The sequence below is a fragment of the Mus musculus genome, chromosome 15 (genome assembly GCF_000001635.26).
Source record: "Mus musculus strain C57BL/6J chromosome 15, GRCm38.p6 C57BL/6J".
NCBI lineage: Eukaryota > Metazoa > Chordata > Mammalia > Rodentia > Muridae > Mus > Mus musculus.
The window spans coordinates 39404702-39431196 of record NC_000081.6 but is presented as its reverse complement, the minus strand read 5'-3'; the positions used below and the strand labels follow the sequence as shown (position 1 = coordinate 39431196).

The following is a 26495-nucleotide window of genomic DNA, read 5'->3' as shown; positions in this document are numbered from 1 at the left end:
GACAAGACAAGGATGCTCACTCTCCCAATATCTATTCAATATAGTACTTGAAGTTCTAGCTACAGCAGTAAGACAACAAAAGGAGATCAAGGGGATACAAATGGGCAAAGAAGTAGTCAAGACATCACTATTTGCAGATGTTATGATAATATACATAAGTAACCCTGAAAATTCTACCAGAGAACTTCTCCAGCTGATAAACAACTTCAGCAAAGTATCTAGATATAAAATTTGCTCTAATGAATCAGTAGCCTTCATTTATACACATGATAAATGGGCTGAGAAAGAAATTAAAGAAAAACCCTTCATAATAGTCACAAACAATATAAAATATCTTGGGGCAACAATAAGCAAACAAGTGAAAGATCTGTAAGGTCAGAACTTCAGTTCTCTCAAGAAATTGAAAAAGACCTCAGAAAATGGAGAGATCTCCAATGCTCATAGATTGGTAGAATTAACATAGCAAAAATGGCCATCCCACCAAAAGCAATCTACAAATTCAATGCAATCCCCATCAAAATCCCAACACAATTCTTCAAAGACATGGAAAGAGCAATTCTCAAATTCACCCGGAAAAACAAAAAACCCAGAATAGTGAAAACAATTCTTAACAATAAAAGAACTTCTGGGGGAAATCATCATTCCTGACCTCAAGTTGCACTACAGAGCAATAGTGATTAAAAAAAACACACAGTATTGGTACAGAAACAGACAGTTTGAGCAATGGAATAGAATTGAAGACCCAGAAATAAACTCACACACTTACAGATACTTAATTTTTGACAAAGAAACCAAAAGTATACAATGGACAAAAGAAAGCATCTTTAATAAATGGTGCTGGTCTAAATGGCAGTCTGTATGTAGAAAAACAAAAATAGACCCATATTTGTCACCTTCCACAAGGCCCAAGTCCAAGTGGATCAAGGATCTCAACATAAAACCGAATACAGTGATTCTAATTGAAGAAAAATGGGAAAGAGCCTTGAACTCATTGGCACATGAGGAAATTTCCTAAACAGAACTCCAATGGTTCATGCTCTAAGATCAAGAATTGATATATGGGACCTCATGAAACTGGGAAGCTTCTATAAGGCAAAGGACATAGTTAATAGGACAGATCAACAACCTACAGATTTGTCTAAATTATTCACTAGCCCCACATCTGATAGAGGGCTAATATCCAAAATATATCCAAAGAACTCAAAAAACTAACCACCAAAAAAAAATTTTTTTAAATGGGGTATAGAACTAAACAGAGTACGCACAAGAGTGAAATCTAGAATGGCTGAGAAGCACTTAAAGAGATGTTCAAAGTCCTTAGTGATGAAGGAAATGCAAATCAAAAAAACCCTGAGATTCCAGCTTTACAAATCATAATGACTAAGATTAAAAACGCAGGTGACAGCACATGTTAGTGAAGATGTGGAGAAAGAGGAATACTCCTCCATTGCTGGTGGGATTGCAAACTGGTACAACCACTCTGGAAATCAATCTGGAGGTTCCTTGGAAAATTGGAAATAGATCTACCTAAAAACCCAGCTATATCACTCCTGGGCATATACCCAAAATGCCACCATGCCCCAGAGGCACGTGTTGCACTATGTTCATAGAGGCCTTATTTGTGATAGCCAGAAGCTGGAAACAATCCAGATGCTTGACAATTAAAGAATGGATACAGAAAATGTGGTTTATTTACACAAAGGAATACTATTCGCTATTAAGAACAAGGACATCATGAATTTTGCAGACAAATGGATGGAACTAGAAAATATCATGCTGAGTGAGATAACTCAGACACAAAAACACATGCATGTTGGACATAGTACTACCGGAGGATCCCGCAATACCTCTCCTGGGCATATATCCAGAAGATGTTCCAACCGGTAAGAAGGACACATGCTCCATTATGTTCATAGCAGCCTTATTTATAATAGCCAGAAGCTGGAAAGAACCCAGATGCCCCTCAACAGAGGAATGAATACAGAAAATGTGGTACATTTACACAATGGAGTACTATTCAGCTATTAAAAAGAATGAATTTATGAAATTCCTAGGCAAATGGATGGACCTGGAGGGCATCATCCTGAGTGAGGTAACCCAATCACAAAAGAACTCCCACAATATGTACTCACTGATAAGTGGGTATTAGCCCAGAAATTTAGAATACCCAAGATATAAGACAATTTGATAAACGCATGAAACTCAAGAAGAACGAAGACCAAAGTGTGGACACTTTGCCCCTTCTTAGAATTGGGAACAAAACACCCATGGAAGGAGTTACAGAGACAAAGCTTGGAGCTGAGACGAAAGGATGACCATCTAGAGACTGCCATATCCGGGGATCCATCCCATAATCAGCTTCCAAACGCTGACACCAGTGCATACACTAGCAAGATTTTGCTGAAAGGACCCAGATATGGCTGTCTCTTATGAGACTATGCCGGGGCCTGGCAAACACAGAAGTGGATGCTCACAGTCAGCTATTGGATGGATCAGGGCCCCCAATGGAGGAGCTAGAGAAAGTACCCAAGGAGCTGAAGGGATCTGCAATCCTATAGGTGGAACAACAATATGAACTAACCAATACCCCCCGAGCTCGTGTCTCTAGCTGCATATGAATCAGAAGATGGCCTAGTCGGCCATCAGTGGAAAGAGAGGCCCATTAGTTGTGCAAACTTTATATGCCTCAGTACAGGGGAAGGCCAGGGCCAAGAAGTGGGAGTGGGTGGTTAGGGGAGTGGGTGGGGGAGTGTGTGGGGAACTTTTGGGATAGCATTGGAAGTGTAAATGAAATAAATACCCAATTAAAAAAAATGAAAACCAAAAAAAAAAAAAAAAAGCAGGAAGTTGAGGGCTAGAAAAATGGCTCAACGGTTGAGAGGACCTGCTGCTCTTCCATTGGACCGGGGTTTAATTTACAGCACCCACATGTCTTTAACACATCACAACTGTCTGTAACTCCAGTTCCAAGGCTTCTGTCATACACTAATGAATGTAAAATAAGTTAGTATAAGGAAATAAATAATAAGTATCAGGAAGTCTAGAGTTGCACAAATCACCCCTCTTTCAACTTGAAGCAACACAGTCCAACTTGCAGAGAGAGATCCCTCCTGCTTAGGGAGCAAAGAAGGAATTAGGTGCAAGTCTTAGACTTAACACTACCATGTACGTCATGGTAGAACCAAGGTCCAAGTAAAGTTCCAAAATCCAATCCCCTAAACTGGCACCCACAGGCTAACCCTGCAGAACTATAATAGTGAGTCAGCCAAGTAGCTGCATCTGTCACTTTATTCAAATTCAAATAAGGAAACAGGAATTCACAAACTACCAAGAAGGAAGACATGAAAGTTAACAGCTGACTTTGTCTTAGAGGCTGTTGTTAAGCCTAAAGAAGACAGAACACCAGGAACAAAGATATGACACTGATATCAAGGCTGCAGTTTTCAGACGCAGCCTCTACATCTATTCGGCATGTGAACTAGTGAACTAGACACACAAGACTGCCACCCTCAGTGAACTTTGGAAACCCTCTGGAGGTTCCTACAGCCAGAACACTCAGACATGACCTAATACAACAGCTTTAATAGCTAAAGAACTGTCTCTACCACAAACCCCAAACCTTAGGCATCACAGTAATTACCATAAAGGACACCTGCCATGGTAATACCAGTACCAAGAAGTCTCAAATTTATGCCTATATTTCAACCAGCTGTATTATAGGCCAGAATACAACCCTGAAAATGTTCAACTACTAGATACTATAAATTAGGTTCAATCCATCTTATCATGATTCTTGGTGGCCCTGGGACTGCCTACTCCAACAATATTCCAACACTAGACATCATAGTACAGCTCAAGTCTCCATCTACTAGAGGTATCAAGGGATAGTAATCACAGAACTTTGCCCTGGAACTCAGCATACACTGGTAAAACCTAATACTGAGCAGATCCTAACAGCTCTTGTCCCAGGAACAACGTGTGCTTACAGCTCTGATAAGTCTGTTGGTCATCTACTCTAGGCAGCCTCGTCCGTGGCTGGTGGCAGGATTTGAAGACCGTGGGTTCTCCTTAACAATAGGTAATCTATATTTCTATTGTCCCTAGATCTACCTCACTGCTGAACTGGTCTTGGTAGAAGAGCCACAGAAGACACAGCATGACAACATTGTAGCCATGAGTGTGGTTCCTGGGTTTGAGTTCTATCTGGAGACTGGCTGAAGCCCACACACCTGACAAGCTGGTCCCTGTACAGGAGGCACCCGAGCCCACTGTAGACATATGGAGAAGCCTCAGGATTAGACCATCCTTTATAAGTACTCCTCCCTTTCAAAATAAACAACACAGAGACTTTGAATTCAGGACAACGTTTGGCTTGTGTAGCCCTCTCATGCTAAAACAATGACAACACAGTACTCACATCAAACATAAGGCATGTTGCGAGTGCTACAGAGGAAGCTGTAATTAGTACAGCTCCATGAAGATAAGCAGGTTGCATAGAACTAATAGGCATAACAAACAAACTCAGACTACAAACACCTCTGTCTTTGTAATTTTGATCCATCAGTGCCCAAAACTTTTAAGAAGCTAACCTAAGTAACTTAACAGAAAAAAAAAATCTATATGCCAGGAACTATCCATAAAGTAACCACTAGGACAAGCTCTAGGTGAAAATTTTAAAACTATTTTAAGGACACTCAACACACTCCAAGTAAACACAGAAAAAAAATCAATACTCTAAAAAGGAAAGTTAATTAAGCAATAATTTTTAAGTCAAAAAGAAATTCTCAAGCTAAAACATAAACTAAGTAAAACGTAAAACCTGACAAGAATAGAACAAGCAGAAGAAAGATATAGTGAGCTCAGAGACAGTCTATTTTGAAAATACAAAGTCAGAAGGGGGAGGGGATGGAGAAGAATAAAGAAGGCTTATAGCAACTTTTAACATCATCAAAAGAGCAGATATATGGTTTGTGGTGTTCCAAGGAAATCCTGAGACTATCAAAGCAATAGGAAGTTTATTTTAGAAGAAAATACTAAAATGTTCCCTAAACCTAGAAAAGAATACAAACAACCATGGACAAAAGGTCAAAGGTCACTAATGGGTCAAATGAGTATAATCAAGTACGATAATTATGCTCTTAAAGATGAAGGATGAAGTACAATGCTCAAGGCAGCAAGGGAAAAAGCAAGCCAAACCCTGTGAGGTACCAAACTCACCTCACACAAACATTCTGTACAAATGCCGTAGGCCAGGCATAGGAGTTTCATATCTCTGGATGGGAAAACTGCCAGCAAGCAAAAAATACTATTATCACTAAACATACACTATAAAAATACAACAGACATATTCTCACACCACCTGCCAAAATAAGTTGAGTGAGTATATTTCTACCAGACATACAATATGCTAGAGGGAATTATTCAGAGTAAAAGAGAAATTAGTGAGTAAGAAGATAACATTACAAAGGCAGAGCACCACAAGATGAAATTTTTTAAGTTACATCAAAAACTGAGACTATAATCGTAGTTGCAGAGGCTGAGGGAAACAGGAAGAAATTGATCAATATGTTATAATTAGATAGAGGTACGAAGTTCTGATACGTTACTTGATAATATGTGCATTATAAATAATGATATTATTTATACATATACAATCTCCTTAGGGGGTTTTCTTTCACAAGTATGCTATTGTGTGATCTATATTCCATAAGGTGAGTACAGTTCTGAGGACAAAGAAGGAACTCCTAGGCATCCAGTACTAGTATTGGCACAGTTGATTCTTCTATGGAAGATAAGTAAATAACATGGGTGAAATGTGTCAGAAAAAGAAGACACACACAGGTTGCCTAAAGAATTTTAACCAAAGCTGGAGTGAGCTTAGATGAATCAGAGTGAATAGAGTAGCATTTATCTCTTTTTATCCAAGGATTGTTGGGATCAAGAGTCCCTCGTGAGCATCTACTTTCAACTCCTAGGTTAGTGATGTCATATTAATAGCTTAAAATCAGCTCTGTAAAGTTAATACCATGGAACTCCTCATACCTTACAAGTCAGGTCCTTTTTTCTTTAAAACTCGAGCTGTCAAATATTTGCAAGAGCACACTATTGCTCAGCCTAACAAAAGCCAAGAAAAAGAGTAATAATTGGCCAAAGCCTCAGTATTTATCCTGAGCCTTCATTAGATCAAAGATTATCTGAGACAGCCAGACATTTCGGGAGGAGGTCATTGTGAGGGGAAGAGCAGCCTCTTCTCAGTCACTGAGAGCTCTAGGGTGGAGATAAGTTTTCAAAATATGTTTGGGGTGGCAAACACATACAGTTTAAATTTAATGAAACTTGAACATTCCTGAGATGCCATGAATGTTATTGCTACCCTGTTCCTCTACACTCTGGTTTGAATTGCATGCTTCACAGATTTTATGTGCACTCACGGAGTCAGAAGACACTGCAGGTAGAGGGGAAACTGAGAAGACCCAAGGTTCAGTGTAATGACCACAGGTAAATAACGAGAGGGGCCAGGCTTCACTTAACATTTCCACTGGCTCTTGAGGAAAACAAAAACAAAAACCTAAGAGTAGTCACCAGATGATTATATAACTGGATCTATTCCTAGATTTTTAATTTATACAAAATTTCCTCTGATATTAGTTTACAAATTGAAGTTATTTATGCTCTATTTCCCTATTTTAAAAGTGCAGTAGCAGAAAACAAGCAAAACAGAAAGGGATATCAGAAGCACGTTCAGGGGTAGCAAGAGAAGCCAAAGTGAAGCAAGCCAGGCACAAGTCTTCTGGAATTTGTCAGAAAGTCCCATGTTTCCCATGTAGGCGAGTTAGCAGGTAGTCTGCAGCCGTCTGACAAAAGCAGCAGCAGCTAGTCTAGGGCAGGGAGGGGGAACTAAATTATTCCACAGAGGCATAAGAGACACAGCAGTAAAGTCAGGCAGAAGAATGGAATGACTGCCCTTAAGTCAAATATATAGAGATTGATACAAACAAGGTAAAGAAAAACAAACAAATGGTGGCTACACAGTTTCCTTAAAGAACAAATTGAGTAAGATTTGAAATACAGGAAACTAGAACTTTCAGAGAAAAATGTGTGCACTGTGGTACATACATAGCTATATGTGGTAAACAAGTGGTTACTTAGAAGTCAGTCATGTCTCTTCATTAGTGAGATGTGAAAGTGTGCACATTATTATTCAACTTAGAAGATTATAAATCCATAGCAGGTATTAGTGCTTGAAGACAATGTACCTGCTATAAGTTTTTATCACAATAAAGAACAATATGGATTATTCATATTATTATTGCACGACTATAATGACAGTGGTGACAGGGAAAGTTGTCGAGCGAAACTGAAAACTGACTAGGTAACAATACCCTCCATGTGCACAGATTATATATATAATAGTAGAGTATAATATAGTATGAATATTATGTTAATACTATATCACATATATTTAATATAAAATTATTAAAACATATCATGTTGATAATGAATTATTATATAATGTAGTATTATGTATATATAATCATTGTAGATAAAGATAATGTGTAGTGTCTTGTGTCCTGTGTGAATTGGATCCTGGATCTGGGACTAAGAGTAGTAAAGAAATGAGAAAAACGACAGATTACATGTTCAGTGAAGATGGGATCAGGTAGGGTTCTCTAACCAGCACCACACAGCCTGGAACCTCAACCTCTTTATTACATACAACACAAGTGTGAGAACTAAAAAGGGGCCTAGGAAAAGAGGGGGAAGGGAGGACCCACATCCTGCCAGGGCTCCACCTATGCTCTGGACAGGCAGACAAGGAAGGGCTGGCAGATGCTTTCCACTCAGCCCCAGGTGGGCATCCAAGCCTCTGACCCACTTGACCGGAGTGGGGGGCAGCAAGGGGCAACTCAACCTGGGGGCCCCGGGGCCACACCCTGTAGCCCCCGGGTTATGGGAGAGAGAGAAGTGAGAGAGCAAGGAGGGGCCAAACAGCCCCTTTTAAAGTGAGCTGCTATCTTTTCTGTTGCTAGGTAACTGGGGAGGAGTCTATCCTGAAGGTCAGAAGCTTGGGACATTGCCTAAGTGACTTCTAGTCATGCTTCTCTTGAGGGGTCTGTGGGGAACGGTAACTTAGTTAGGAGCCACAGTTCCAGGAGCATGAAAGAACTCCTTCTGTCCCCTGTAGGTGAATTATGACCACCAGATCCCAGGGTTCAGCATCTCAGCTCTACTGGCGACCAGCCTGTCTGTGCATAGCCCAGTGCCCCACACACAAGGAGAGGGGTTAGCTACTCTCAGAAGGTAGCTCTGTGGGACGGCAGTCTCAGGCCAGAAACAAACAGAGGAGGAAGCTGGAGTTACTAGTCTTTGTACACAGTGATCAGTTGTGCAAACTCACACTCAGACTTCCAACAAAAACTTTGCCATTTCTCTTGAGCATGGGCCACATGGGTAATGGCATTGCCAATTGTCCCAAGGGTTGTGAGTCCTCAACAAAGCCATGACCATGCCAAAACTCATATCTAGTCCAGATTCACTTACTCTGGTTTTCCTAACCTTCCTGTATTAACTCTCCAGCAAAACTGTCTCCCAAATAACTCAGTGTTGCAGGCTCAAAGGCCCCCAGCAGGTGCACGACTTAGTCTGTGAGTGCAAAGAGGCTGCAGAAGGGGGGGTCTTCTAACTTTTTCTTACTTCAGTGGGGAAGCTTTCTCTAGATTCATAACATTAACAAGCCTAAGATTATTAGAGACACAATTTCCTTAAAATTTTATAGATATTCAACTGATACAAAATAAGTGATTTAGAAAAACAAATGATGCATGTTTTCTCTCATATTAAAAAAAAAACTAGATTTGTGTGTGTGTGTGTGTATGTGGTTCTGTGTGTGTGTGTGAATGTGGTTGTGTGTGTGTGTGAATGTGGTTGTGTGTGCGTGTGTGTGAATGTGGTTGTGTGTGCATGTGTGTGAATGTGGTTGTGTGTGTGCCCGTGCCCACGCACACTATGAAACTAGGACATGGATATGATAGGAAAGAGTTAAACACTTTTGAAGCTATTCTCTAAATGCTATTCTATATAAGATACAATACATATCAACAAATTGTAAAAATGCTTAACAGTAATGACAAAAATAAAAACAATTGAGTAAGAGCTACACACACACACACACACATATACCCCCCCACATAAATATGTACATACATGTACACACAGGATATAAAAAAGAAAATAGCAGAGTGAAAAATTCAGAGGCACCAGTTACCACCCTCAGCCTCCACTGACTACAGCATGCACTTGGAAGCAGAAACTTACTTAATAAATATCTTACATATTTCTTCTCCAGACTTTGGTAATTCATAAATTTCCCTGAATAAGAGCTTAAGTATCACTCTATCTGCTCTCATTCATTACCAAACTTTAAGAAAAAAATTTAAACAGTTGGCAGAGGAAAAATATCAATGTTTAATGTAATGTTATTAAATGTCTCCACTTACCTATGAATGTCTAAGAAAGAACAAACTTTGGATAGCTTTGTGAAAAAACTTAGATTGTCTATAATAGCAATCAAGGACTTAAAGATGGCGGATCAAATAATTAGTTAAAATGATTAGCATTAGATTTATGCCATATTAGTCATAAGTAGAGTCAGTGCTTCAGCTGTTCAAAAGATAAAACTGTTTTATGCATGTCTAAAAGACTAACATGACTCCAGCTCTGCCTCTATCTCCCTTCTCCTCGTTCATGAGAACCTATTTTTAACAAATTCCTCAATCTAAGAGGGATATCAATTTAGAAAAACAGACATAACATGTCCTTCAGTTTTATAATACCCACATGAAAGTTTTATAGTTTTCTATTTAACATATTACTAAAAGTTGACTGTAAATGCATCTTTCACTTGCACAAATAAAACATTATTTGATTCTACTTTCAACACTAAAGAAATTCATTTTGAATGTGTTGCTCTTGGAGTCTGGTGAGACCATTGATCTTGTACCACAGCAGACTTTTCCTACTATGCTGCTTGTGTCCTTCTGTGCGAAAACACAGTGCAGCCTTGCTGGAGTTTGCAGCCACAGTCTTACTGTTTAAGTCACTTCATTTAGGGTACAGTAATGTCCGTGATGTCTATCTTATCTTAGAATAAGGGAGGAGAATAGAGACACCAGAGTCGAAGATATCATCTGCCAAGGTACTCCTTGCAGTGCAGAGCATTGTAGGATAACAATATAGCTATCTCAATTTTTTGTGTGTGGAACAAAGGATGCTTTGAACTGACAAATCACAACATAAAATTTTCCTTTAAATGTCATTGTATTTTCATGTTCTATGTGTCTGTGTAGTGCAATAGCATACATAAAAAAATTACAATGTGAATAAAATCCCATTTCCGTAGCACCTGATAGCTTGGTATCCTTTAGTGCAACTTTTAAGTTTCCAGTATGCATCTGTCTGTACATATACATGCATGCATATCTAGACATAAACCTTTATAAATACAATATGGTCAGAGCTATCAATGGTAAAATACTGAAATCATGTTTACAGAACATGAAAAAAAGTACTGAATGACATATATGAACGTTGTTATTTTGAACTACAAAAAATGCAATCTATTACACAATTTTCTCAGATGTAGTCTGTTCTTATCTTAAAGAAACACTTCCACAGCATTATTATATCTTTAATATTTTATTAACATAAATATTTCAGTTATCAAAATTATTGAGCAACTTTATAAATAATGATTAACAATACATAAAATGAATGGCAAATGTTTAAAATATATATTACATACTAATAAAAATTCATAATAACCATTTTGAAGCCAACTTCTCTATCGCTAATGAAATACCAAGAAGAAAACAAATTTTTAGCAATGTATTTAATTGTAACAGGGCACTTTTCATTTCTCCTTTGATCTTCTAATTAGAAAAACACAATGAGGAGGCTTAAGGAGCATCAGAAGTTGTTCTAAGCACCTTTTCCATTGTACCTGAATGTTAAGATATACAGCTGAAGCATTAAGGAAGCTCTTTAAAACTAAATCTCACAAATTCTAACAAACTGTCTAGGATGGACCTTAACACCAGTCTCAAAGACAAAATACAGTTAACATACGAAAATATATATTTAATTCACCATATATTCAAGGATTAGTTGTTCCCATGGTAGTGGAAATCACATTAAGAAGAAAATATATAAATATAGCCATAGATGATCCTAAGTATAGTTTTAGATAAAGATGATCATACGCATGAGATCAGACCCAGTACATTTCAATCATCCAAATTAAAAATATATAACTTACCTACTAAACTCCAAACCTATTTCTTAAGGTTGCTCCCTAGAATTACTATGGAAAAATAAAGATAAAGGGTAGAATCTGAAAGCCATTGTCATGGAAAAATAATTAAGCACAACAGAATAGATAGAGACTAGGGTGCTCCCAGTCACCTAATCACTCACCAAACCCAGGGCATTTGGTCCTTGGCATTCGCTGGAGAATTAAAGAGGCACTGGAAGCTACACTGGAAGATGATCCTTCCTCCCCGATAGTGTACTTAGCAGTCCCTGAAACTGGACTCTAAATAGAGCACACGCAGTAGGAAATCTACTGAACACCAAGGACTTAGATGATGAGTAGACCAAAGAGAGGGGACGACAGCTCATGTAAATACAAATGAATACCTGCTTCATAAAATAATATTCATAAACATAGAATACCATCTCAATTGCCTTTCTAAAATTAAATTTAGGAAGAATCTTAGAAATGTTTCCATTGTGTACTGTCCTCTTATGAAATCAAGATACTACATTTGAACAGTAAGTATTCTATCAAAAAATGTTATTTCTACCTGAGATAGGATCCTTCCACTTTCCATATGTGCCCAGAGCTGAACCTGTACCACAGCTCTCCATACCACAGTCCCGTTGGAAGAGAGCTGCTCTCCCAGGAGTGCTGACAAACCAGAGAACACAGGTGAGATCACCATTTCTGTTTTAATTCCTGGCTTAAGAGGGACCCGGCCAGCACTATCAAAACATGGGAACCAAGGAACAGTCTGGGACAGGATCCTTCCGGTTTGCTTCTGCGCCTCAGAGCTGACGCTGTGCCACAGCTCTCCATACCCAATATTCTTCCGGAGAAAACTAGTCTCCCAGAAGTACTGACACACAGGCTTACAGGAGGGGCAAGCCACAGTCAGACAGCAAGACCAGCTAACACCAGAGATAACCAGATGGCGAGAGGCAAGGGCAAGAACAAGAAGAGAAACAATAGAAACCAAGGATATATGGCATCAACTGAACTCAGTTCTCCCACCACAGCAAGCCCTGGACACCCCAAGAAATTATATGTGATATATATCTTAAACATTTGCCATTTCTTTTATACATTGTTAATCATTATTTATAAAGTTGCTCAATAAGATAAGAATGGATCAATTCACATTCTTCTACATGATATCTGCCACCTGATCCAGCAAAAACAGTCTTTTTTCCACTGGATGGTTTTAGCTCCTTTGTGAAAGATGACCATAGGTGTGTGGGTTCATTTCTGGGTCTTCAATTCTATTCCGTTGATCTATCTGTCTGTTGCTGTACCAGTACCATGCAGTTTTTATCACAATTGCTCTGTAGTACAGCTTGCGGTCAGGCATGGTGATTCCACCAGAGGTTCTTTTATTGTTGAGAATAGTTTTTGCTATCCTAGGTTTTTTGTTATTTCAGATGAATTTGCAGATTGCCGTTTCTAACTCAGTGAAGAATTGAGTTGGAATTTTGATGGGGATTGCATTGAATCTGTAGATTGCTTTCAACAAGATGCCATTTGTACTAAATTAAACCTGCCAATCCATGAGCATGAGAAATCTTTCCATCTTCTGAGATCTTCTTTGATTTCTTTCTTCAGAGATTTGAAGTTCTATTCATACAGATCTTTCACTTCCTTAGATAGAGTCACACCAAGGTATTTTATATTATTTGTGACTATTGTGAAGGGTGTTGTTTCCCTAATTTATTTCTCAGCCTGTTTATCCTTTGTGTAGAGAAAGGCCACTAATTTGTTTGAGTTAATTTTATATCCAGCTACTGCACTGAAGCTGTTTATCAGGTTTAGGAGTTCTCTGTGGGAATTTTTAGGGTCACTTATATATACTATCATATCATCTGAAAATAGTGATATTTTGACTTCTTCCTTTCCATTTTGTATCCTCTTGGTCTCCTTTTGTTGTCTAATTGCTCTGGCTAGGACTTCAAGTACTATATTGAATAGGTAGGGAGAAAGTGGGCAACCTTGTCTAGTCCCTGATTTTAGTGGGATTGCTTCGAGTTTCTCTCAATTTAATTTGATGTTGGCTACTGGTTTACTGTAAATTGCTTTTATTATGTTTAGCTATGGGCCATGAATTCCTGATCTTTCCAAGACATTTATCATAAAGGGGTGTTGGATTTTGTTAAATGCTTTCTCAGCATCTAAGGAGATGATCATGTGGTTTTTGTCTTTGAGTTTGTTTATATAGTGGATCTCGTTGATAGATTTCCATATATTAAACCATCCCTGCATCCCTGAAATGAAACCTACTTGGTCAGGATGGATGATTGTTTTCATGTGTTCTTGGATTTGGTTTTCGAGGATTTTATTGAGTATTTTTGCATAGATATTCATAAGAGAAATTGGTGTGAAGTTCTCTTTCTTTGTTGGTCTTTGTGTGGTTTAAGTATCAGAGTAATTGTGGCTTCGTAGAATGAATTGGGTAGAGTACCTTCTGTTTCTATTTTGTGGAATAGTTTGAGGAGAATTGGAATTAGGTCTTTTTTGAAGGTCTGATAGAATTCTGCAGTAAACCCATCTGGTCCTGAGTTTTTTGTTTTTTTGGGCTTTTTTCTTTTGTTTTGTTTTTCTGTTTTTGGGTGGGAGACTATTAATGACTGCTTCTATTTCTGTAGGGGAAATGGGACTGTTTAGATGGTTAATCTGATCCTGATTTAACTTTCGTACCTGGTATCTGTCTAGGAAATTGTCCATTTCATTCAGGCTTTCCAGTTTTGTTAGGTATAGCTTTTGGAATAGGATCTGTTGAAGTTTTGGATTTCCTCAGGTTCTGTTGCTATGTTTCCTTTTTCATTTGTGATTTTGTTAATTAGGATACTGCCGCTGTGCCCTCTAGTTAGTCTGGCTAAGGGTTTATCTATCTTGTTAATTTTCTTAAAGAACCAGCTCCTGGTTTGATTGATTCTTTGTATAGTTCTTTTTGTTTCCACTTGGTTGATTAGTAAGTTTGATTATTTCCTGCCATCTATTCCTCTTGGGTGAATTTGCTTCGGCTTGTACTGTAAGATTGAGATACGACAAATGGGACGTCATAAAATTTCAATGCTCTGTAAGGCAAAAGACACTGTCAATAAGACAAAAAGGCCACCAACAGATTGGGAAAGAATCTTTACCAATCCTAAATCTGATAGGAGACTAATATCCAATATATACAAAGAACTCAAGAAGCTAAACTCCAGAAAATCAAATAACCCAATTTAAAAAATGGGGTATAGAGCTAAACAAAGAATTGTCAACTAAGGAATACCAAATGGATGAGAAGTACCTGGAAAAATGTTCAACATCCTTAATCATCAGGGAAATGCAAATCAAAACAACCCTGAGATTCTACCTCACACAAATCAGAATGGCTAAGATGAAAAATTCAGATGACAGCAGATGCTGGCGAAGATGTGGTGAAAGAGGACACTCCTCCATTGTTGGTGGGATTGCAAGCTTGTACAACCACTCTGGAAATCAGTCTGGTAGTACCTCAGAAAATTGGACATAGTACTACCAGAGGATCCAGCAATTCCTCTCCTGGGCATATATCCAGAAGATGTTCCAACTTGTAATAAGGGCACATGCTCCACTATGTTCATAGCAGCCTTATTTATAATAGCCAGAAGCTGGAAACAACCCATATGTCCCTCAACAGAAGAATGGATACAGAAAATGTGATACATTTACACAATGGAGTACTACTCAGCTATTAAGAATAATAAATTTATGAAATTCTCAGGCAAATGGATGGATCTAGAGGATATCATCCTGAGTGAGATAACCCAATCACAAAAGAACTCACATGATATGCATTCACTGATAAGTGGCTATTAACCCAGAAACTAATATCTAAGTTACAATTTTCAAAATACATGAAACTCAAGAAGAAGGAAGACCAAAGTGTGGATACTTCATTCCTCCTTAGAATGTGGAACAAAATACCCATGGAGGGAGTCACAGAGACAAAGTTTGGAGCTGAGACAGAAGAAAGGACCATCCAGAGACTGCCCCATTCGGGGATCCATCCCACAAACAGCCACCAAATGCAGATACTATTGCATATGCCAGCAAGATTTTGCTGAAAGGACCCTGATATAGCTGTCTCTTGTGAGGCTATGTCAGTGCCTGGCAAATACAGAAGTGGATGCTCACAGTCATCTATTGGATGGAACACAGGGCCCCCAATGGAGGAGCTAGAGAGAGTACCCAAGGAGCTGAAGGGGTCTGCAACCCTATAGAAGGAACAACAATATGAACTAACCAGTACCCCCAGAGCTCATGTCTCTAGCTGCATATGTAGCAGAAGATGGTCTAGTCAGCCATCAGTGGGATGAGAGGCCCTTGGTCTTGCAAAGATTATATGCCCCAGTACAGGGGAATGCCAGGGTCAAGAAGCAGGAGTGGGTGGGTTGGGGAGCAGGGCGGGGTTGGGGGGTGTATAGGGAACTTTTGGGATAGCATTTGAAATGTAAAGGAAGAAAAAAATCTAATAAAAAAAAAGAAAGAAATGTTCAACATCCATAGTCATCAGGGAAATGCAAATCAAAACAACCCTGAGATTCCACCTCACACCAATCAGAATGGCTAAGATCAAAAACTCAGGTGACAGTAGATATTGGCGAAGATGTGGAGAAAGAGGAACACTCCTCCATTGCTGGTGGGATTGCAAGCTGGATACAATCACTTTGGAAATCAGTTTTTGTGGTTTCTCTGAAAATTGAACATAATATTACCTGAGAACCCAGCTATACCACTTCTGAGCATATACCCAGAAGATGCTCCAATATGTAACATGGACACATGCTCCACTATGTTCATAACAGTCATATTTATAACAGCCAGAAGCTGGAAAGAACCCAGATGTCCCTCAACAGAGGAATGGATACAGAAAATGTGGTACATTTACACAATAGTATAGTTTTTAATAGTATAGCTATTAAAAATACTGGCTTCATGAAATTCTCAGGCAAATGGATGGAACTTGAAAATATCATCCTGAATGAGGTAACCCAACCACAAAAAAAAAACCACACATGATATGTACTCACTGATACGTGGGTATTAGGCAAAGATCATACCCATGATACAACTCACAGACCACATGAAGCTCAAGAGGGAGGAAGACCAAAGAGTGGATGCTTCAGTCCTACTTAGAAGGGGAACAAAATAATCAGGGGAAGTAGAGGGTAGGAGGGACTTGGGAGGAAGAGAAGAGGAGGAGGGGGAAAAGGGAAGAATCAGGTATGGAAGGAAACAGAGGAGCTGTACAGAGGGTCAGGAAATTAAACAGATGTGTGTATCAATGGCAGATGGAGAACAGGGGGTAGCAACCAGAAAGTCTCAGATGCCAGGAAAGCAAGAGCCTCCCAGGACCCCACAGATATGACTTTAGCCCAAATACCCAACACAGGGCAGATACCTTTATCTCCCCTTTAGTCTTTAGAGACTACCTCCAGTAGATAGGTCCTCTCCCCTCCCATTCCTTTCTCCCCCCGCCCCCCACCGCTGAGTGATGGGGCCACCCACCCATCTCCAAAATCTTAACCCAGAATTGCTCCTGTCTAAAGAAAATACAGGGACAAAAAGTGGAAGAGTGACTGAAGGAAAGGCCATCCAGAGACTGTCAAACACCTGGGGATCCATCCCACATGCAGACACCAAACCCAGACACTATTGCTTATGTCAAGCAGTGCTTGCTGACAGGAGCCTGATAGAGCTGTCTCATGAGAGGCTCTACCAGATCTGACCAATACAGGGGTGGAGACTTTCAGCCAACCATTGGACTGAGCACAGAGATCCCAGTGGAAGAGTTAGGGGAAGGACTGAAGGAGCTGAAGGTGCTGAAGGTGCTTTATCTGGAATCAGTGGGAGGGGACGTCCTTGTCCTGTGAAGGCTTGATGCCCCAGTGTAAAAGAATGCTAGGGAGGTAAGGCTGGAGTGGGTAGGTGGTTGGAGGAGCACCCTCATAAAAGCAGGGTAAGAGGGGATTGGATAAGGGGTTTGCAGAGGGGAAACCAGGGAAGGGGTAACATTTGAAATGTAAATAAATTAAATTAATTTTTAAAATGTCATTTCCAACTGTAAGAAATTTTTTGAATTAAAAAAGTGAGAAAATGTTAATACCTTGTTGCATAGGATAAAATAAAAAATGAATCAAACAAACAAACAAACAAAATCTAAACTTATAAGAGGAGAAAGAGAAGTATGCAGTCATAACTCTGTATCCCTGACAATGGATTTTCAGATGTTCCAGGCTCTTACTGCCACCATATCCCCAAAGCCAAAATAAACCTTGTCTTAATTGAAAGGAGTTTAAGTTGCTTTTCTCAGATTATGTTATCACAACAACAAAGAAAATAGTTAATACACCTGCCTAAAATTTTTTGCCAAGAATATTTCTCCAATAAATCATACAATCTGTAAAAAGCCGTGCTGCATCAATAGTACTTCATTCATCCAAGGGCTATGTGCAATCTGTAATTATAAAGGCTGGAATTGGTGACAGACGATGAATGCCAAATATAAACATTAAAAAACAAATCAAATGACAAAGTTACAAGGACTCATCATTCATAAAACACAAAGTATGAGAGTCAAGGGTCTCTCTGACCCTGATTAAAGGGCCCCTTTCCTTCAACACAGAGGAGAAACAGCTGAAAACCAATCAGAATTTTGTTAAATGAGTGCAGGAATTTCAAATAGAACTAAGTTTTCAGATAAGGCAAACCTATCCAAAATTTGGGGTCCTATAAGACCCATAACAGAACAGGATGCTTGTAGTGCAAGTACCTGACATAAAGGTGACCCACCTGAATTTAGAAGTAGAGGTTACTCCTCCTAGTAGAGTAGAGGACCATCTTAATTACAACTAGACAGAAACAACAAACGCGGTAGATGTCTTACAAGACTGCACTTCCATGCACATGCCTCCTCCTTGACCCTTTGTAGTCAATGAAAGATCTGATCTTATCTGCCAGCAGGACGGAAGGAGTGCTGTCTGCCTAGATCCTAAATGTGCTGGGTAAAGGTTAAATAGTAATTATTGACTATCAGCTATGATGAGGTCAATTTGTAATATTAATATGCAGCTAGAATACTCCTGGAAACTTAAACAAATAATAGAGGTTTGCACTGAATAAGTACATTACTGCTATGGAAGATTACAGAGGGAGGGATCAAAAGGTGTAAGGTATTGGTATTTATGTTAGACTAATTCTATCATTTGAGGCTAGAAAATGCAATGGTATGATTATGTTTCCTAAGACTGTTCAGGGGACATTTCAGTAGCCAATGTGGTACAAATATCTTAGTGAAGAGACATTGAAGATAACTGATGGGAGTCTGAAGGACATGAACTCAGGCTAAGGGTAAAAGATAAAGGAAATTGGAACCTCCTAGGACTCGTGGATACGATAATATGATAAAACTTCAGAATAGCAGAAGCTAACGAGATATAATTAATACCTTCAGAAGTCAGTAAGAAGGGCAGCAAAGCAGGAATAACAGGCAATTCAGAACCTAGATTTATGAAAAATAAAAAAGAAAATATGGTATTTTGGGAGCAAAAGATAATAGATAAATAGACAGTGGATGGGTAGATAATAGGTAGGTAGATAATAGATAGATAATAGGATGGATAGATAGATAGATAGATAGATAGATAGATAGACAGACAGACAGACAAATATATAGGCAGAAGATTGAAATCAGTCACTTCACATAAAAGTGACAACCCCATGCCCAGGAAGAACATTTAACACCATAGCCAACTTGTACAGTTGTGATTTCCCTGTCTATCCCAAGTATTTGAAACCATTATGATCAGTTAACTATAAACTAAAGGACAGGTACAGACTTTTGAGGTCTAAATACTAGATCTAACAGACACAAATATTTAAAGACATTAAAGGATCATGGTTAAAGTAGACATATGTTTAATTAAATAATAAAGTCCCAAAGAGATAAACCAAATCTGGGATTCATAGTTCAACTTGAAGATAGCGGAAATAACTCTCTTAACCCCTTCAATAACATATGGAGATAGAAAAAAGAACTAAATTGATCAGAACATTTTCTTTTTCTTGTTTTTTTTTTCTTCAGTACTATGGACTAGAAGGTGCTAAGCATACTAAATATATATCAGGCTTTTAGCCATAACCTTAGGAAAAGCAGTGAAAGTAACCAAAGGCTTATAACATGTCGTTAAGAAAAGGAAATTCTAAACATGCCAAAATAAGTACTTTAATTACAGCAATCATAAATTTTCATATTACTTATGAAACTAAAATAAGTTAAACGATGGTAGCATGCTATAAGATTATATAAAAGAACTCATAGGTACAGAATAAATAATAAGGCATGCTTGCCTATCATCATGAAAAGGTATTATAGACAAAAAAGGCACACTGTTTTAGGCACAGTTTACCTTCAGATGAAGAAATACTGATTTAAGTCCTTATGAAGACTTGTAGAAAATCACTATAATTCAAGATTTTATGCATAACCATATACAAAAAAAGAGATAAAAGTATCAAGTAAACACATTCTAAGAAAATACCTGTTTCCTTTTAAAAGTACTGAAAACATTTACTGTTTCAATGAAAAATAAATTCTATTTTCAAAGTGAAAAACAATGGAATTTCATTAAGATGCTATCAAAAGCAGATTCAGAAATAGATGCACTCAATTTCAATGGAAAGATGGAAATGTATTAACTTATCCTTGATTGGCAATTAAATGCTACATGATCCGGATTACGTTCACACAAAGATGTGTATCTTGAAGCCTGACTCCCATCTCTAAGACTGCATCTGTATCTGGAGATGGAAGCCTGGAAAGAGGAAAGCGGTTGATGCACACCAGAAAGCAGGCCCTGGCCAGTGACTAGCAAGCTTACTACACAGAACAAGTTTCCGTCCACATGGACTTGGGACCATATAGACACAGTAAAAAGGGTGGCCATCTCTCAGCTAAAGAACAAGGAAGAACCTCACATGGTGAACCTTAGGCTTGGATTTAAAGCCTCCAGAAATTCTGTTGCTGAGCCACCAGTTGACAGCACTTTTCTATGGCAGCTACATTGAACTAACATAGATGAGTGCATTCTTCAAAACACGTTTAGAACTTATTGTAACGACCAATAAAATTAAAATGAGCACAAAATGAAGTAATATCATGACAGAAAGCAATTTTAAGTATTTATGCTGACTATTTAAATTAGACTTTCAGGAAAACCATTTGGCAGTTTAGTATTAAAAAGCTGATATTTTCTGACCTAGGCGTAGATATAAGATAATCTTTTTAGAGTAAAATTTTGAAACTATAAGATGACATCATCATCATCAAGACAAGTGATGGTTAATAATAAATTATTGCAATATTAATACAATTTTAAATTATTAATATTATAGTATCAATTATATTATTTATATTAATATTTGAATTAGTTATTAGCTAAGATTCTACTATAATATAATATATGATCTATTATAATAGTATAATGTTGTTTAATATTAATTATTAGTTAATATTAATAATTGGTTGATAATTACTGCTTATTTCCAGGCTATATTCTAAGTGTTACATATTCTTATTCTTTTAGAATTAAAAAAGTCATTGTGTTATTTACTAGCTACATTTAAAAATCACCAAATTCAAAGCATTTGTTTTTAATTTATTAGTTTTCTGTGGTCAGTTTTCTTTTTTTTTTTTTTTTTTTTTTTGGTTTTTTTCGAGACAGGGTTTCTCTGTGTAGCCCTGGCTGTCCTGGAACTCACTCTGTAGACCAGGCTGGTCTCGAACTCAGAAATCCGCCTGCCTCTGCCTCCCAAGTGCTGGGATTAAAGGCGTGCGCCACCACGCCCGGCTCAGTTTTCTGTAATACAGTTTTTAATCAAATGATAGAGAGGTGGTCGGCGAGTATTACTCTAATACCAAACCTCTGAGAAGCATAATATAAATAACAACAAAACAGAAGTGTGCTTAATTTGCAAGATTTTACCACCTCACACAAAGTGAAGTTATGCTCTACTTCTTTAAATGCACTAATCATATTTGTCCATTTCTGTGTATTTTTCTCAATTATATTTGCACTATATCACATGTTAGTACCAAATAAGTTTAAAACATAAAGCTATTTCCTAATACCAATCCTCAAATGTCTACAAATGTGTAATCAAATGTAACCACAAATAGGATTCAAAAAATGTAATGGAAGCAGTTTGAGAATTTTAAACAGATGCTACGAGACTCCTCAAACATCAGAACCATCTGTAAGAAGAGCGAGAGAAAGATGTCTAGCGGATTGTTGACAAGACTCCCTGCACGTCTACAGCTAGAGGCAGCTTAGAAACAACGCTGTCAGGCTGTGGAGAGTGAAACCCTTACTGAATGACTTACGTGGATCTCATTGCTGACAGTGGATATTTACAACAACAACAATAACAACAAAGTCATCAAGTCTAAACTTTACACTCTTAAAGAATAGATTCAAAGAAAAGAAATGATTGGTAAAGCAACTTCATGTGTAACAGCTAGTAAGAAAAGCAACAATTTAAATATGGAAATGAAGTTTAGAAATTTAGAATTCATTGTTTCTTGATATAAAAGTAAAAAAGGAATTGATTTCCTGATAGACATTGGGGAGGAAGAGTTGTAGTAACTAATTAATTGAAAATAAACAAAATAATTGCCTAGCATCAACATTAAGGATCTAGTGCTGCACAGAAAATTTAATTTAATACCACAGACAACATGAGTCTCCTCAGGCAACATTCAGCAATAATGACGCTTAATCACGAATATGATACAACCGTTTAAGCCATGCTCCAAAATAAAAAATAAAAATAAAAAATAAAAAAGGTAAAATTAAAGCTTAAACGACAGTGCTCTCTATGTTGGTAGATACGAAGATGCTTTCAGAAGCCATGGGTTACTCAATAAAAGCTCCTGTGCCAGGCAGGCTAATGGCAAGCAGTGAGTAAGAGAGGCCGCTGAGTCCCCACAGCACGTGGTTGTCCACTAGAACTGCATCACAAGACCCTCTTGCTGAAAACACCATGTGCACAGAAACCAAGCTGGAGCTAAGAGATGGGTAACAGCCTCCCTGAGGACTAGTTCACATTCTGCCAGAAGGTGCTAGGCAGGCTGCCAGGGAGAACTGCATAATAACCTTATTCAGCTGCAGACCCTGTGTGCTACACTACTGACCCACCTATGAAGATAGAGCTACCGGGAAGCAGCAAGTGAGGAATGAGGGTAACCAACGGCTGGAAAGTTTGATTTTTGACGCACCTTACAGGAAGGAACCCATGTCTACTACTGTAGCTACAGTTAGCTTATAATCACTGAAGAAGGGGAGATGTGTTGTTCTTCAGTTTAGTGTAACAATTAGGAAGGAGTCCATATTCTTACAAGTAATCACCGACTCAGGATCCTATAAGAAACGCTAAAAAATATCAAAGGTCACACCTGCCCTGAATGAAAAATAGAAATGAGAAGAGCTGGGAAGACTTGGATGATCATCAGAAATGGAAGGAGAACAAAAAGGGGTTAAAATACATTATACACATTTATGAAAATATCATCTTTAAAGGACATTTTCACTAATAATTAGTTACTATATGCTATTAGAACAGAAAAAATTGTGGTATAAGCCAAGTCATTTAAAGCTCATTTCTCCTATTGCTATATGCAGTATCAATATCCTACTGATACTGACAAGTATCCCTCATAGCAGGAGCTCTGCTTTAGGTCAGCCAGTGTTTTCATTAGGTTGATTGTAAAGCATGCACATTGAATTGTCATTGTCTAAAATCCCAGTTGCAAAGCACTTTAGCAACACCACCTATACTTGAACATGTGAGTGAAACATATCCAAGAAAAATTCTTAAACATGTATTTATGGAGATATATTAAAAATATTTGTAGCACTTTCATAATAACAAAAATGTAGAAACAATTCAAACAACCATCAGTGAACATGCGACAAAATGTGCTATAACCTTATGAAATGTGTTATTCATCAGTAGAATGAGCTACATCCTAGAACAATATAGGTGAAGTATAAAATTAAGCAGAAAAATATCTTTTCTAAAAATGAGATAATTAATGCTTTTCAGAGGCACATGAATTGGGAACCAATATAAAAAGAATTAGGATAAATTGGAGAAGTTGAATGAATGAAATGAGGTAAACAAACGTGTAAATGTTATTACACTCCGGTTAGAGATGGTACATTTTGTGAACATTTGTCACATTTTGCAAAATAATGGATTTCTGAAGAGCTAATATTAGGGCATCTTCATGACACAGACAGAAAAAAAGAAAAAAAAAAACTACGCAGTTCATGAAGTAAGCAATTTAAGAGTGCACAAGACAACACACGCTGGGGTTCCTAAGAGAAATGAAGTCTCACAGTCTCTCTCCCTATAGACAGCTCAACAAGGAAGGAAGGAAAGAAGGAAGGGAGGGAGGGAGGGAGGGAGGGAGGGAGGGAGGGAGGGAGGGAGCCAAGCAAAGAGGACAGTCTGAGGAAAGTGTAAGAATCAAGTATGGAGAGTGTTAGCTGCTGGGAGAAGGGTCAGTGTTCCCCAAGGTATAGTTCCTAATGAAGCAACCAGATTCAGGAGAAGACCCCACATCTAAGAATATTTTAACACCACAAACTGCCCATAATGAGAAGTCAGGGTAAATATGATCAAAACTCATTATATGAAATTCTCAAGAAATTTAAAAAAAAATACAATTTGGAGGATGGAGAGATGGCTTGGGAGCGCTTACTGCTCTATCAGTTGACAGGAGCGCAGATCTCAGCACCCTATCAAGAGTCTTAATAAGGTGGTTCTCTGTCAAAAGATCAGCTTCCTTTAGATGAAACACAGCATAGAATCTCCACAAGAAACCATATATAATAAATGTACCGAGGAAGGAAGGGATCCATAGTCATAAGAATGGAGAGCAATAGAGAAACAGTTTTAAAGATGACCAGTGTGGGAAAACATGGAGGACAACGGAGATCAGCAACAGACCACCGATAAGGGAGAGGAGCCCCTGGATCTTATCAGGCTCAGCTTGGATGAGTGAATTTATGCGAAAATGAGAAATGACCAAGAGCTTCAAGGAAGAGTGCATGCTTATGATCAACATTTAAATATGGTCCTGGGAGACATAGAAGAAACTGTGACGACGATAGAGAGTGATGAGGAGACATATGGAGAGAGAGATAAATCAACAAAACGAAACATCCCATGCTCTTCTTCCAGGGAGATGGTGTTCTAGTCACCCCTCTGTTGAGAGGTGGCTGAGACAAAAGTGGAACCTATGTAGGGAAGTGAGGACTTTGCCTCTTGAGCTGTACAGGACACTACCAGAGAGAGAAGCGCACATGCATTCTGATGGTCAGAAATAACCTGAGAATCCTTCTACCCTCAGAGAAGTTCATTTGCAAGTAACTCACAAGCTCTTCAGCTAAATGACCTGGCTCTTTCTCCAGCCCTCCACTCAGTGTGACCATCTTGTTCTTTGCAGGAGTTGGTTTGCCCATTGTTCTTGCAGTTACTTTCAGGTTGTTTTTCTTTAAATTAAATTTAACGTTTATATACATATATATAAAAGATGACCAGTGTGTCTCAATTATCAGATAAGTACTTTAACTGCATAGAGTTTATGAAAGGATTTACTGAGAAGACACAAATATACATTCAGGAACTGGGAGAGTTTAAGGATATTAATGGCAGTGTACTTTAAAAAGCAAACCCTTCTACCTCCTGAGTGCTGAGATTAAAGGCCACCGCTGAACCAACTAGGCAGATATCTGAGTTATGGTCCAGCATGGTCTACAGAGCAAGAGAAACCCTGCCTCAGAAAACAAACAAGCAAAACAAGCAAACCCCTCTCAGGGTCCAGGGAGCTGTTTGAAGAAAAAACAGAAAAATTCTAAGAGCCAGGGGGCATGGATGATACCAGGGAAATAGTATCTTCAAGAAACAACAGGACTGAAATATGAAATTTCAGAGACAGTGGGAGCATGCACTGGTTCAAGTCAGAAAGTTTCCTCATGTTGAGAGGGAAATTGGATACAAGCTCTCATCCCTAACCAAGAAGCTACCTGCAAATGACATTTACTTACAAAAGAAAACCAGTTTTCTCCAATGGAGTCTTACTAGGAATATTAACCACATAAGGTTCCATGCCCAACAGTAGATGGCCAATCCAAAATAAACTTGATAGTATTTTTGTAGACTTTTGTCTCACATTGCTTTGTTTGGGCATCTTTTGTCACATTGGTATTTTGCTTGCATATTATGGTTTCTAATTATGTGTTTTTTATGGTGTGTGTGTGTGTGTGTGTGTGTGTGTGTGTGTGTGTGTGTGTTGTGTGTGCTTTTTGGTTTTCTTTTAAATTCTGATTTGTTTGTTTGTCTACTTGTTTTATAAAAGGAGAATAAAGGGCAAAGTTGGGTAGGTAGGGAAGTGAGAAGCGTCAGAATACACTCCAGGAACGGAGTGCTTGTGAGAACAGTCTAAGAAATATGAGTCTTGTGACCTTAGGTTCTTCAAAACATGAATTTGTACTTTAGATGTGTTTTCCTGCTTCCCCCAGGTATAGCAGATAGATGTAAGTTTACTTCAGATTACCCATCATTGTTTGCTCTCGTTTTTCAATTAAATGTTTAAATTATCCTTTATATACCTCTATGGAAAAATGTTTTTGCCATAACTGGATTGTCTTTATGATTGTATACAATTTGTGAGAACTTTACTCCTGTGACCATTTTTAATCCTACAGTATAAATATTCTGGCGCTGTGAATAATATTGGCTATTGGATGAGACTTTTGTCTGCCTCCTTCATTTATCAGCTCCATTATCCCAGGTTGCACCACCTGTAGAGCAGTGACAGAAAAGGATCTGGAAGGAGCTGGGGAGCAGAGGACACCATGCTCAGAACATACTGTATGAAAGAAAAGGTTTCAGTTTTTTTTAAAAAAAAAAAAAAGCAAAGGACAGGAGCTAGAGAGAAGGCTTGGTTAGAGAGAAAGCAAGGGCTGGGCAAGCCTAAGGACCTAGTTTGGGTCCCCACAGCCCAATGAGAGCCATATGCACTGGTAGGTACCTGAAATAGAGCACTGTGAGCAGACACACGCAGATCCATGGAACCTCCATTTCCGCTAGT

General features: G+C 38.3%; 1 protein-coding gene and 1 pseudogene across 52 annotated transcripts in view; one reads left to right on the top strand and one right to left on the bottom strand.

Annotated features, from left to right (window-relative positions):
* Rims2 (regulating synaptic membrane exocytosis 2) overlaps positions 1-26495 on the bottom strand; it is a 486087-nt gene that overhangs the window by 253176 nt on the left and 206416 nt on the right. The gene's annotated exons all lie outside the window — the stretch shown is intronic.
* Positions 24317-24916, top strand: Gm46510 (predicted gene, 46510; annotated as a pseudogene).